Below are 14,587 nucleotides of genomic sequence, written 5' to 3' on the forward strand. Positions count from 1 at the left end.
AAGTATGAAAGTGAATGAAAAAAACACCAATGTTTAAAAAAAAAAATTATTTAAATAATGTATTAAAATTATTTAAATATTTGTATTTAAAATAAACTTTAAATTTAAGGCCAGCTATGGTTAACAAACGAATCAAACGCAGCTGTACAAGTACACTTTCAAGTTCAAGTGCGGCTTGGAAGTGCAGTAATTCTTATCAGCAAACAGCTTAGCATTAGCTTCCGGATTTGAACAGTTAATTCATTCAAAATGCATTTCGTTTGCGATCTCAGTCAAATTTTGATTGCAATGTGCATGGTACGGAGAATACGACTCACAATGGAAAACTATTTCGTTTTACTGCTGATTCTTTTGGCTGTACCTTGGTCCTTTGAGGCCACCCCCAAGCTTAAGCCAACCAAGGCTGCCATTATAGACTTGAAGAACAAAACTGAAGTAGTACCGTCAAGTAGCATGCCCATTGCCAATGTCACAGCCGTGCACGAGAAGTTGGCAGAAGTCCACATTGATCAGCACAAAACCATTCGCATTAGCAAAGGAGATCTGGATGATCTATTGGACGTTTATATGGGTAAAATAGCAGAGAGTGCAGCCACCATCAAGGACAGAGAAACTGAAATAAACAAGCTTGTTTGAGATGCCAAGCTTTTTTGGCACCTATGTGTTTAAAAAATGAAAAGAGATTTTGGGTTAAAATTTATAATTCGTATTTAATCTTGGTGGCTTAGCGGAAGCCGATTGCTTGCTATTGCCAGATAAACTTTATGCGAGATCGATATGCAACCAATGCGCAGAGGGGTTAGCATAGAACTAAACTATAGACGACGCCGTTAGATCAAAGTGATTGCCGAAGTGGCGGCAGCAGATCAAAGTAGTTGCCGAAGTGGCGGCGGCAGAGAGCCCCTTTAGCGGGAGAGTGCAGCAGCTCTGCAGAACGTCAACGTTTTACAACATAGGCGGCTCTCTCTGCTCATACGATAATAATGTTAAAGTTACGGTTATTCTTCAGCGGCTGGCCCGAACATACTCCCCCCGTTGGGAGCTAGTCTCTCAACAGATTCCTTAAGGGGCAGCAAACATAGCCGAGTGACGGCCCTCCTGATTTTTCCTGAGGATGTCTTCAGGTCAGCGACGCGACACACTCCGTCCTTGCCCAAAACGACATCGACCACTCTAGCCAGTGGCCAACGCATTGGAGGAAGATTTTCGTCCTTCACCAGAACGAGGTCGTTCTTGCAGATGTTTTGCGCGGGGGTACGCCACTTCGCGCGCTCTTGCAAAAGAGTGAGATACTCTTCGCGCCAACGGCTCCAAAATATTTGCTGTAGTTGGGTGACCCGCTGCCAGCCATCCAGACGATTGTAGTTCAGCTTCGTTAGGTCAGGCTCGAGGATTTGCTCATGGGGGCCGCCTAAAAGCAGATGAGCAGGAGTCAAAACGTCTAAATCATCAGGATTTTCTGAAAGCGAGAGCAAAGGGCGAGAGTTAACAATTGCAGTGATCTGACAGATCAGAGTGCGCAGCTCGTCGAAGCTAAGCACAGATGGTCCAACTGAGCGGTACAGGTGATATTTTGCGGTCTTCACGACCGCTTCCCACAACCCGCCAAAATGCGGAGAGCGAGGTGGGATGAAACGCCAGTCGATCGAGTCAGCCAAGCAGGATTCGTGGACCTCCTTCATATGCGGTTCGCTCAGACAAAGCTTCTTTAGCTCCAGAAGCTCGTTCTTGGCCCCAACGAAGTTTGTCGCATTGTCCGACCAAATTTGACTTGGCCTTCCTCGAGTGGAAGTAAAACGCTTTAGTGCGCCTAGAAACGATGCGGTGGTCAAATCCTTTACGAGCTCCATGTGTATAGCCTTAGAAGTGAAACAGATGAATACGCTAATGTAGCACTTGATCGGAGGCCTCGTGCGGATTTCTGATCGGTAGAAAAAAGGTCCACAGTAATCTACTCCAGTGACTTCAAAAGCTCGAGATCCTTCCAAACGTTCCTTAGGTAGGTCTCCCATGATGTGTTCGACCATGCGCGGCCTAGTCCTGAAGCATCTCACACATCTGCTGACGACCCTTGACACTGCCTTAACACCTCCAATGGGCCAATATTCCAGCCGAATTTTGGATAGCAAGGCGCGAGGTCCGGCATGGAGGTTTCTTTCATGATAATATCAGCGCAAAGGTAATGGAATGTCCCTTTGCAGAATGAGCGGGTGCTGAGCGTCAAATCCTAGCGATGAGTTGCCAAGACGACCTCCAACTCTAAGTAGTCCAGAATGATCGATGAACGGGTTGAGCAAACTAATAGAACTGGATTTCATGACTTGACCATTGCGCCGAATCTCCTTTATGTCCATCCACAAATTTCCTTGCCGAATATCAGAAACGGTGAGTCCTGGATGCCTAAGACGATGTATAAATTTATGCATGTAGGCGAATGTGCGCTGCATGCGAAAGAATGAATTCGCAAATTTGCATCCGGACGTGAGATCGGCATGTGGAGACTTGATTAGCAATCCTCTCTTGCGAAGCTCTAAAGTTGCTATGTTGTTAGTAGGAGATACAGGCCACTTATCCTTGGAGCCTAGCAAAAAGGATGGGCCGTGAAACCATAGCTCTGACTGGATAAGATGGTTGGGAAGCGAGCCTCTCGAGAGAATATCAGCAGGATTTAAAAATGTGGGAACATAGCGCCATTCCATGGCTGCCGTCAACTCCTGAATTGATGCCACTCGATTTGCCACGAAAACTTAAAATTTAGCTGGCTCGTCCCTAATCCAAGATAATGCTGTTGACGAATCCGACCAGCAATAGAACCGACCTGTAAAGATTCCCATGTCCTTTACATTCTGCATGATTTTCGCAAGCAAATGGGCTCCACTTAATTCCAGCTTAGGAATCGATATAGTCTTTAGCGGCGCCACTCGCGACTTTGAGCACAAAACGTGGCTCGAAGACTGGGCTTCCCTGGGCACGACATACACGCAAGCGCCATATGCTTCTAAGCTGGCATCACAGAATCCGTGAACTTCTGTAGCCACACTAGAACGAAGAACCAAGCGAGGAAATGAGATCCGAGAAATGCTTGCCAAACTATTTCTCAAGTCCATCCAAGTTGAATGCAACGCTGAGGGTAGGCTTTCATCCCAATCCAAATTTTCTCTCCAAAGCTGCTGAAGGAAGATTTTGCACCTGACAATGACTGGATTTATCAATCCAAGAGGGTCGTAGAACCGCGCAATCGTAGATAAAACCGACCGCTTTGATGGCTTTGAGTTTGTGTCCAGTGTGGACAAGGCAAAAAGCAGCTGATCCGAAGCAGGGTCCCACGCTAAGCCGAGAGTTTTGGCAATGTCGCTTCCATCATTAAACTTTAGGAACTTCTCTATGTCATCTTCAGGGGTTCCCTCAAGTACTTCCTGGTGACTGGAGCACCATTTCCTAAGTCTAAAATTACCACGGGACAGTAAAGCTGATGTTTGGTGCATCTTGTCCATGACCTGTGCGACCGAATGTTAAACAATGCAGGCTGAATAACAGGGCCTTTCATCATCACATCATTTGGAGAATATCCAGTTGATGTAGCTGCGGATCCATCGAAAACGACACGGAGTTTTGTCGTCGTACTGTCCTCCTTTAGGACACAGTGATGAGGCAAGAAATATTTGCAGAGACTCTCTGATTCCAACCTTGGTTCCATCTCAGCTATCGAATCTGGACATTTGTGCGTAGCCAAAAGCGCCGAGCTTGATACCTTCTGTCCACCGCCAGATACGATCCACCCAAGCCGGGTCTTCTGCAGAAGAGGCAGTCCATCGGTGAGTTTGATTTGCCCTACGCAGAGGAGATCATAAAAAACGCTCGCACCAATGAGAAGATCAACCCGTTGAGGATTGAAAAACGCAGGATCAGCCAGCTGAATGTTAGATGGAATACGCCAATCGGATACATTTACTGTCATACTTGGTTGAGAATCGGTAATCGTGGGGGCGATGAGAGCAGTAAGTGTAGTTGTGTAAGCAGAGGTGCGAGAACGCATACAAATGCTTATGGTGGATCCCTCAGTAGAAACGCTGGTATCGCCCAGCCCAGACCCAAGTGCAGACGATTGAGTTCTCCTAAGCTGAAGCTGCTGGGCGAACCTGGATGTGACGAGATGCAGCTGCGATCCTGAATCTAAGATGGCACGACAAGGAACTAAAACGCCAGACCGATTCTTTACGAGAACCGCGGCTGTAGCCAGAAGCACGACATCAGAGTGAAGACCTTGGGCAGCAAGAGAGGTAGACGAAGGTAGAGACGAGCTGCTAGCAGAATTTTGAGCAACGGAAAGAGTGTCCGGTTGAACGGCCAGATCGGGAGGAGTAATACCTGGGCAGCCTTGTGTTGTGGGCTGTATACTATCGAAGTGCAACAAACTATGATGCCTACCGCCGCATACTCGACATTTTCCACTATTGCATGCGCGGGTCCGGTGCCCCGGCTTTAGGCAATTGAAGCATAGGGAAAGCTTCTTCACTTCTTTGTGGCGCAGCAACGGTGAGAGATTTCCGAATAACTTGCACGAGTATATTCCATGGCCCGCTGAGTGGCAAAAGACGCATACAGACGGGTCGGCGGAAGAGTTGGAAGCTACAAACGTTTTCTTAACCTGCGTATAGGAATGGTTTTTTCCCACCTGATCGCTACTAGCGTGTGTCGCTGTAGCATATTCCAACCGCTCCATTTTCTGGCAGCGTTGCTGCAAGAATTCGAAGAATTCCTCTGCGGTAGGTATAGCATCCGACGATGTGTGCTCCTCCCATTTGGTTTGCGTCTTCGAATCCAACTTCTGCAGCAGCATGTTGATGACCATGAATCCTGAAATCTCCTCAGCAGTTCCCAATGTCTGCAACGCTCGCATGTGTAAATTGACTGCATCCGAAAACTCCCGAAGCCTTTTAGCAGAAGGCGAGTCTACCCTCTTTAGCCCAAGAATCTTCTTGATGTGTGCCTGGAAAATAAGTCTTTTGTTATTAAAGCGTTTATTAAGTATATCCAGAGCCGCACGATAATTGGCACTGGAGAGCTCTAACGATCGAACCGAATCCAAAGCCGCATCAGCGAGGCAAGAGCGAAGGTGCTGGAATTTCTCGATGTCACTGAGATCCGCATCCGCTTCAATCACCGATTTGAACATTGCCATAAAATCCGAGAACTCGACGTATCCACCAGAAAACTTAGGCACCTTCAGCTCAGGAAGTCGCTGCTTGTGAGCCATGATGATGGTACTATGTCCGGAATGGCTTGGCAGAGTCGTAGAATGGGCAGCGGCGTGTGACTGGCTTACTTCAACAGCAGCCAGCAACTCAGCTTTCAACGATATGAAAAGAGTATCGAAGATTTCGCGCAGCTCACTCCCAATCTCGTTTTGATCGAGAGCCTCCAATTCATTATGGGCCTTATTAAATTCCTCTCGAATTTCTGCCAACATATCAAGGCGCACCTCGACTTCCGCGGCGGTCAGCTTATCGATTTTATTCCTCGCGAAGGATTCGCCAAGCCTGTGCAATCGATCATATAATGACTGACTTTTACGCTTATACAGACTTAGTCTGGAATCAGCCACCACAATATTTCCGCCCGCGCCTGTATTCGGATCGTTGTCCATTTTAACCGTTGTGCAATTCGACACAACAACGGAAAATGAAATACCGCTTAAGCGACGATGTATAGACGCGAGAGCGAGAATGCAAGACACGAAAAGTCAAGAACCGCGGCTGCAGCTGCGCAGAGAATGAGAGATTCGTCGCTTAAAGTACCGGAATTTGTCTATAAATATTCCAGCCGCACTCTCACTGAATTTGCACTTTAAACTGTTTTACAACGTGCACCCAAATGTATTTGTTGGTAGTTAAACTACCCAACAACAAAATATTGTATAAATAATAAGTGTTTTAACGGAACGCGATTAAGCAATGGTTTTATATCACGTCGGGGTCACCAATGTTTGAGATGCCAAGCTTTTTTGGCACCTATGTGTTTCAAAAATGAAAAGAGATTTTTGGTTAAAATTTATAACTCGTATTTAATCTTGGTGGCTTAGCGGAAGCCGATTGCTTGCTATTGCCAGATAAACTTTATGCGAGATCGATATGCAACCAATGCGCAGAGGGGTTAGCATAGAACTAAACTATAGACGACGGCGTTAGATCAAAGTGATTGCCGAAGTGGCGGCAGAAGATCAAAGTAGTTGCCGAAGTGGCGGCGGCAGAGAGCCCCTTTAGCGGGAGAGCGCAGCAGCTCTGCAGAACGTCAACGTTTTACAACATAGGCGGCTCTCTCTGCTCATACAATAATAATGTTAAAGTTACGGTTATTCTTCAGCGGCTGGCCCGAACAAAGCTTCAAACCAAGGAACCCACTGACGACGATCTACTGAAGAGATTTGAGAATCTCACAGATTATACAGCCAAACTGAAGGAAAAGGCGGATCAAATCAAGGAACTCGAGCAGAAGGTCAAGGTCTTCGAGACCAGATTGAAGAGGAAACAGCACGTGTTGACTGATTTAAGAAAACAGAACACCTCCAGTGCGGCATTGATCGATCATCTGAGAGCCAAAGTCGTATATTTTGAAGGTAAATTCAGGGAGAAGAAGGACGACCTGTTGGCAGACTGGGAGGCAGCCACCACCTCTTGTATGCCCTACGGCATGTCGTCTGGGATTCATTTGATTCATTTGCCAGGGTTCCTGCCCTTTCTGGTGTCCTGTGAGGGTCTCACGGCCGCCGGTCCTGGATGGATGGCTATTCAGCGTCGACTGGATGGCTCTGTGAACTTCTATCGCAACTGGGATCAGTACAGGAAAGGGTTTGGCAAGCTCAACGGGGAGTTCTTTATTGGCCTCGAAAAACTGCACCGCCTGACCAGCTCCCAGCCTCATGAGCTCTACATAAGCTTCAGGAGATTCAATGGAGAGTCAAGCTATGCTCACTACGATGACTTTGTTATTGGCAGCGAGGAGGAAGGCTACAAAATTCCAGCGACGCGTTACGCACCCATGACAAGATGAAATTCTCAACCTTCGATAGGGATAACGATGAATTTACGCATATGAATTGCGCCGAGTATCACCACGGAGCCTGGTGGTACGACTTCTGTTCGTGAAGGTAATTCATCCGTCCACTGAGTATCACACAAACACATACGAATTATTCAGTTAATATCCTCTTCCCATTGCAATTTGAAGGGCCAGTACTTCAAGGCCGAGGTGGACAATGTCCAGGGCATTTTCTGGGAGCAATGGTATAGCTTCAGATCTCTGAGATCCGTACAGATGCTAGTCCGTTCAAAGAGCCAAATGGAGCGGAACGATTTACCGAGGACCAAGCGTACAGTACCCCTAAAAATTCATTAAAATTAATCCCTCCATCAGCTCAACACACACGAATGCCCATTATTATACCCGATACTCAAAATGAGTATTGGGGTATATTAGATTTGTGGTAAAAGTGGATGTGTGTAACGTCCAGAAGGAATCGTTTCCGACCCCATAAAGTATATATATTCTTGATCAGCATCAATAGCCGAGTCGATTGAGCCATGTCTGTCTGTCCGTCTGTCCGTCCCTATTAGCGCCTAGTACTCAAAAACTATAAGAGCTAGAGCAACGATGTTTTGGATCCAGACTTCTGTGATATGTCACTGCTACAAAAATATTTCAAAACTTCGCCCCGCCCACTTCCGCCACTTCTGTGGCTTCCACAATTTTAAAGATACGAGAAAACCAAAAACGCAGAATAGTAGAGAATGACCATATCTTTTAGACTGCAGAATTTGAATAAGATGGTATTATTATTATAGCCAGCATCAAGAAAACAATTTCATTTTTTCTCGCCCTGTCTCTCTCTAACACACACGTAGCATAGCCGGCTTTGCTTAGAGTAAAACATTAGCGCCTAGATCTCAGAGACTATAAAAGCTAGAGCAACCAAATTTGGTATCCACACTCCTTATATATCGGACCGAGACGAGTTTGTTTCAAAATTTCGCCACACCCCTTCCGCCCCCGCAAAGGATGAAAATCTGGGGATATTCACAAATCTCAGAGACTATTAAGGCTAGAGTAACCAAATTTGGTATCCGCACTCCTGTTAGATCTCACTTTAAAACGTATATCTCAAAATTTCGCCCCACCCCCTCCCGCCCCCACAAAGGACAGAATCATAGATAATGATCACATCTATCAGATTGCTGAATCTGGATCAGATCAGATCATTTTTATAGCCAATAGGAACAAATCAATTTGCAGTGGCTACGCAGCGCCCGACGTCACGCTCAGACTGATTTTCTGTCTCTCTCGCACGCACTCTTTGTCGTGTCGTTCAATATTAGCGGCGTCTGCCGGAGGAGAGCCATACTGACTAAGTATCGGGTATAACTGTAGAGTTGCGGTGTCCGCAGCAACTCACAACGTTCCCCCATCACATTTAGCCAATTTCTGAAGAGCGCTCTTGACAGCAGCCAATTTGGCTTGGTCCTTGTTGGAGCCGAAACCAGTGACCCGAATGGTCTTCTCCATGCAGGTGAACTGGCAGTACATCATCACAACGTCCTTGTCTACCAGGGGCGGACCGTAGACGGGATTGGCCAGCTTGTGCTCATGGAGCTGACGAATCGGGCTGATGGGTATATCCTGGGAGAATTCCTTCAGCTCGGGCTCAAACAAATGGTAGATCATCTGCCAGGTTGTCTGCAGATCCCGGCAATCCAAGTAGACGGCCGCGATAGGGGCCTCCAGGACATCGCCTAAAGCCTTGGGGACATCTACGTTTTGCGCCAAGTTGAAAGCACCGATGCGTGGACCGTCTTCCGACTCATTTTCCATGGCCATCTCCTCTTCATCGTCCAAGTCCAGAATAACGGGCTGCACATCTCTCTCCTCGAGCAGAAAACGTACATGATTCGTGACTCTGTGTCCCTGGCTCTCTTGGAATTTCACAAACTTGCTGATGGTCTCAGATATCAACGCGTTCTCTGCCAGAATGAAGAGTTGCAGCTTGTGGCGCACGCAGATGCATCCCAGTGTCGTGTTATTTATCAATGCCGAGCGCAGATCCGTGAGTTCGCCCGGACGCAGCTTGGTATTGTTTTCGAAAATGTATGCAGAGATGAGAAAATCGAGTATGGCATCGCCAATGAACTGCAGCTCCTGGTAGCAGCCGGTCAAGCGATTGGTGGGAAACGACGGATGCGTCAGGGCCTGCAAGAGGTAGCCCCGATCCCGGAATTCGTAGCCCAGATTCTGCTCTAAATAGGAGTGGTTGATCAGGAAGCCATCAATATCGTCAGGGCTCGCGTTGGCTCGCATCTTGGTGCTCTTCAACTGAAGATCGAGCAGCTGCGACAATGGCTTATCAACGTCCGGCTTGCAAATTCCGAAGTATTCCAGCATGCGGAAGCCATGTTGCAATCCTTATTTTCTCACAACGACTCCCAGAAGGGCCTCCAGAGTGTCAGCCACCACCTTGTTCTGAACAGCGACCTCACCAAAGAAGTAGTTCACGCCGGAGGAGAAGTCTCTTGCAACCTTGCACAAAGCGACGATAAGTATCCTCGTTGCAACGACCTGCCAGAATCTCCTCGTCACTAAGGGCCATATTGAAGAGATTATGGGGACCAATCAGTTTGGCAAAGCTCGGCTGCTCCGTCCACACATCCAAGACATCTTCGGGCAGATTAATGCTGGGCGAAAGCCACGTTAATCTGGGGTCGAACAGACTGCAGCTAATACGACTGGGAATATCCGTCTCCCTGAGGCAATACATCAGGTTCTTGTTGGACACCAGCCTCGACTTGACCTGCGTGAGCGTGCCTTCGTTCCAGTCGGGATACCTGCTGGCCAGGTAAAGACTGGCACTCATCTTGAGAAACGAGTCACCCAACATCTCCGCTCGCTCCATATCATAAACATCGGCAGATCCCGCTGTGGTGATGGCCGCCAGGAACTCACCCTGGTGGGCCGGAGTGATGTGATCATCGGAGACGCTCTTCATCAGAACCGGCAACACATTCAACGACTGTGGTTTGGGAGCTGAGCTGGTCGGCGGGAGCAGGGCAGGCCGGGCGGCAGGGGGCATTGCTGGACTCCTGGTCTCATAGATGTTCCCTGTCGTCCTGCTCCATTTTGTCGAGAGACGCCACTTGGCCGGATATAAAATTGTTGTAATAGTTCAACTCCACGGTATAGGCGGACATGATGTTCCGGGGTAGGTCTACGGGTTTTGAGGTACTGCTGCCACGAATGTTGTAAGTCGCGTATCTGCAGTGTCTTCATCCCAATCTCAACTTCTTTGATGGGTAGGGGCTCAAGAACGGAGCGTGACCCTTCTTAATAATCATTGGGAACGGCATTGCCATGGGAATCCACATTGCGGCGCAACGACCAGTCGATCTCCAAGAGCTTTGGCCTATAGTCAACTCCATTTTCAGGCAGATGTTGCAGCCCCAGGTAGGTATTGAAGCGTTGTCGTAATGCCTCAGCATGCAGCATGAAGTGGAGCCGGTTCAAGATGCTGGGTAGAAACACTGCTTTTATCCAGAGGTCGCCGGGGAAATCGAAATTAAAGCAGAGCTCCGGAATGAGGATGATCTTGACCCTGGCCTTGCTCTGGGCCGACGTCTTGCCCCGCTGCTGGACATAGAAGTTCAGTTGCTCCGTAAGATCGCGCACCTTGATCAGGAACTGGTCCATGCGAACAATTCCTTCGATGTCATCGCCATACTTGGACGTGGTGAACTCGCCATAGCTCGTGTTCTGGTGGTTGCTTTCCATCAGGCTGCTCGGAGTCAGGTATCTGCGCACCTTGTGCACCAGCATTCGCTTGCTCGCGAAGTTGGCATACCACTGAGTCACAATTTTCCCGTCATAGTCCTCTGGACGCGGCGCTCGCTGTTCCTTGCGCTGCTTCACACTGACAGGCTTCGGGGTGGGCAGACGCTGGAACTGACGGACCAGCGGCCAGTCCACCACATTATGATGCTCTGCGCCCACGGCTAGAGGCACGATCAGGTAGGAGTTGTCCTTGCCTCGACGATCCAGTACAAAGCAGGGATGCCAGATCTTAAACAGATCGCGGAACAGCATTCCATGGAACTGATGAAGTTGCTCCAGCTGCTCCGCACTTGCAATAACCAGCTCTCGCGGGTGCTCCCTAACCTGCACATGCAATGGGCCCTGGTTGCAGAACAGCGGCATCTTCTGCCTACCCGACAGCATGTTGTCGTGGATGTGCTCTGTGTAGTCGTTGCGCTCGAACTGCGGCTCCAAAATGATCTCATAGGCATAACAGACTTCACCCACCCGTGGCCGGCAATCGTAGAACTCCGTCGGACAAGAGGTCTTGAAGGTAGTTTGTGTCTCCGGCTTGAGTTTCTGCTTGTTTACCGTATCGATAACTAAAAGCACACAAGGAGGAGAATGATTAAACAGAATTAGTGGGTATTTGATTGAATAAGACTCACCATCGTCGCTGTATTTCTTCCAGTGGTCAAAGTGAAAGTCGGCTATCGCCGTCACCCGGTCCTTAAGCGTGACGGGTAGGAAACGCTCGTTGAGCTCCCCCGTGGAGTACAGTTTAATGCAGGTCTTAAAGGCTGCCGATATTTTTGCCGCCTTAACGGAAGTCGTGGGATCGCTCTGGAATGATTCGAACATGACTGTCGACGCTGGGTAGTCCATTTTGGGCCTACATAAATTTTATCCCGCACGGACGAGCTGAGTGGAAGTTCGATAGAGACGACTTCTTTGCTTGCGGCCTGTGTGCCAAAGAGTTCCCGCTTCTGGTCCCAACTGATTAGTGTGATCCAGGGCTCCACAAAGCCGAATGCATCGGAGGGCAGGCTCTGGCAGTAGCGGTGGAGCAGCATCAGGGCACTGCTAGGCAGCAGCACGGCACCTTTTTCGTTTATAAATGGTGGGATCAATTCGTGGAAGTGATCGGCTATCTCTTGCATCAGGGGTTCGGACCGATCCAGGACGCGGTCCTTTAAATACTCTCCGATGTCGGTATGGGCTTGGCGATATTGATTGATTTGTTAGTTGGTTTTTATGCGGTCAAGCTCTGAGGAAAAAAGCACAAACTGGGCCTCCTTGGATCGAGCCCGCCCCTTCGTCTGCACGTACATGTTAAATGTCTTTAATGGATCCAGGATCAACACGTAATTGCAGGCCTTTACATCGATGCCTTCCTCTAGAACGCTCGAACAGACCATCAGGTTGGCTTCGCCATCCCTAAATTGATGAATGGCCTTTGATGGGGATTGCGACAGGGGAGAATAATATACTTTTAATATAATGTTCTGTGCTGAGGCCCGAGGCATAACGTACCGACTTTTGCCACTTGCGCTCCAGGACGCTCTTACAATCCGCTGAAACTGAGTTGCGGCCAACCATAAACTGCGGCACGAGAACATCGCGCAGCGCCGGAATAACCGCAATGAACTTCTTCAACAATTGGTATATGCATTTGCTCGTATACCGGCGCTCAACGAAGACCAAGCAGCAAATATCCTTGGCATCCTTGCCCGAGAACGTTTTCTGCACGTAATGCAAAAATCTCTGCACCTTGGGAGTCGAAAAGTTCATGATGGTTTCCTCCGTGTGGACTGCGTCATCGGGTTCCGTATCATCGTCGACCAAATCGCGAAGCTTTTTCTTTAGCATGTGATTGATCCGGTTACACAGACAGATGGCCAACTTATATATGTGGGTCAGGGCAAGGGTTTCCGACTTATGCAGCTTGATTTCAAACTCTAGAATCACCGATACTATGGCCATGGCTGCCGCATATACGCCGTAGTGCTCCAGCTGGTACTGGAAGTCGTTAAGCAGAGTCTTTATATATCCTTTCTTGTGCGGATCGCGGGGGGTCGACAGTCCCTTGGAATAGCGCGTAGGCTGTTTTCCAATTTCCAAATCGTCTAGGCGTACGTAGAAGTGCTCAATGCATCTATGTAGTAGTTTAAGTTGCTTGATGGCAACGAGTAACATTTATTTGATAAGTATGTTGGACTTAAAATTATAACAGCTCCAAGTTTTACAAGTATGTTTGTGAATAATTATATGCGTGTACGTCTGATGCGTGGCTGAACTGACAACTGACTGATCTCTCTCCCTTGCTATCGGCTCTCTCAGAGCCGATTACTGGTCTATCCCGACGACACGACGAAAACACGACCGCTTCGTGTCTCTCTCTTTCCTTCGTTTCCTACATCTATGTATGGCGTGCCCGATCACAAGGCTCCCCACTTGGTCTGGATAAGTCTCTAAACACTCCCTTGGTTTGGTGGAGTAGCTGCAAAAAATAAACAGAACTGCTATAGCGTGATTTCTTCTATGGAAAGGGCTTAAAAGGTCTCACAGCATCACGTTTTTCAATTCCTCCGTGTCGGACACGGTGATGATATTGCTTCTGTAGGTCGTCTCCAGCTCTCTGAGCTTTAGAGCGACCAGCTTAAATTCGTTGCCTTTAATGAGTACACCCGTCAGTCCCAAAACGCGCGGCAGTGGCGTGTTTCGGTCAGCGAGTAAAAACAGATGCATGAACTCATGGTAGGGATGGTGGCCAGTGCCATGGTGGCACTCGTCTATAATCACGATGCTCACAGAGCTCAGCTCCAAGTACTTCTGGGTGACCATATTCAACATGACTTGGGCTGTGCCCACCAGAACCTATTGTCGTTGCAAGATATAAGAAAATTCAATTAGAAAAAAAAAGCCAGGGCCAAATTTTTAAAGCACTTGGAAGCACAAATACTAGTGCATCCGTTCTATATAAACGAATATCAGAAATGCATATTGGTTTGATGAGGCGTCATGAGCTCGACACTAACTTGGCTATCGCTTATTTCGTGGCTCCATTTTATCTTCGACCAGTCGTCGACGCCCTGCTGCCCCACAAAGAACCCCACTTTGAGATTTGAGAACTTCCTCACGGCCATTGCCTGCTGGCGGCTAGCTCGACTGTATTGCACATAAATATAGCTCGTTTTCCGCCCTCCTCGATTGATCTGTAGGAGTGTAAACAAATCCGAGAATTCAGTTCAACAGCTACATACATATGTATTTGCTTATGTATGAGTGTGTTTGCAAAATTCCAGTATGAAAAAAAATGCAAGCGACTTACTTGTCCATGTCTTTGGAGAATCGCTTCAGGGCCAGGATGGCCACGTATGTCTTGCCAGATCCGGTCGGCAAGTAGATTATCCCATAATATGTTCTTCATAATATGATCCACGAGACGCAGCTGATAGCTGCCGAGGCTGCAACAAATGCGAATGCATTTTTACAATTCAGCAAAAAGTATAAACTTATGTACATATATGCACTGGAATTTATATTATTTATACCTTTATTTCGGATTCCCCACTATGCACGTTGTCTGCCATGATGATCCTATTTGTTCCGGGTGCCAGCTAAAAGTGGTGAAATAAAATAAAATTCAGTGACTGCAGGCACAAGCTCGCCAACTAAGATGATTGCTGACGTGGCTATAATGACACAGCAGGTTTTTCTGGATGTGGCCAGCTACTAGCTGGAAGTACGGGGA

General features: G+C 47.9%; 2 pseudogenes; both read right to left on the minus strand.

Annotated features, from left to right (window-relative positions):
* The window catches only part of LOC117189724, a 112,486-nt pseudogene that overhangs the window by 96,610 nt on the left and 1,289 nt on the right, over window positions 1–14,587 (minus strand).
* LOC117190067 lies at window positions 8,446–14,305 on the minus strand (annotated as a pseudogene).

This window comes from Drosophila miranda (assembly GCF_003369915.1).
Source record: "Drosophila miranda strain MSH22 chromosome Y unlocalized genomic scaffold, D.miranda_PacBio2.1 Contig_Y1_pilon, whole genome shotgun sequence".
NCBI lineage: Eukaryota > Metazoa > Arthropoda > Insecta > Diptera > Drosophilidae > Drosophila > Drosophila miranda.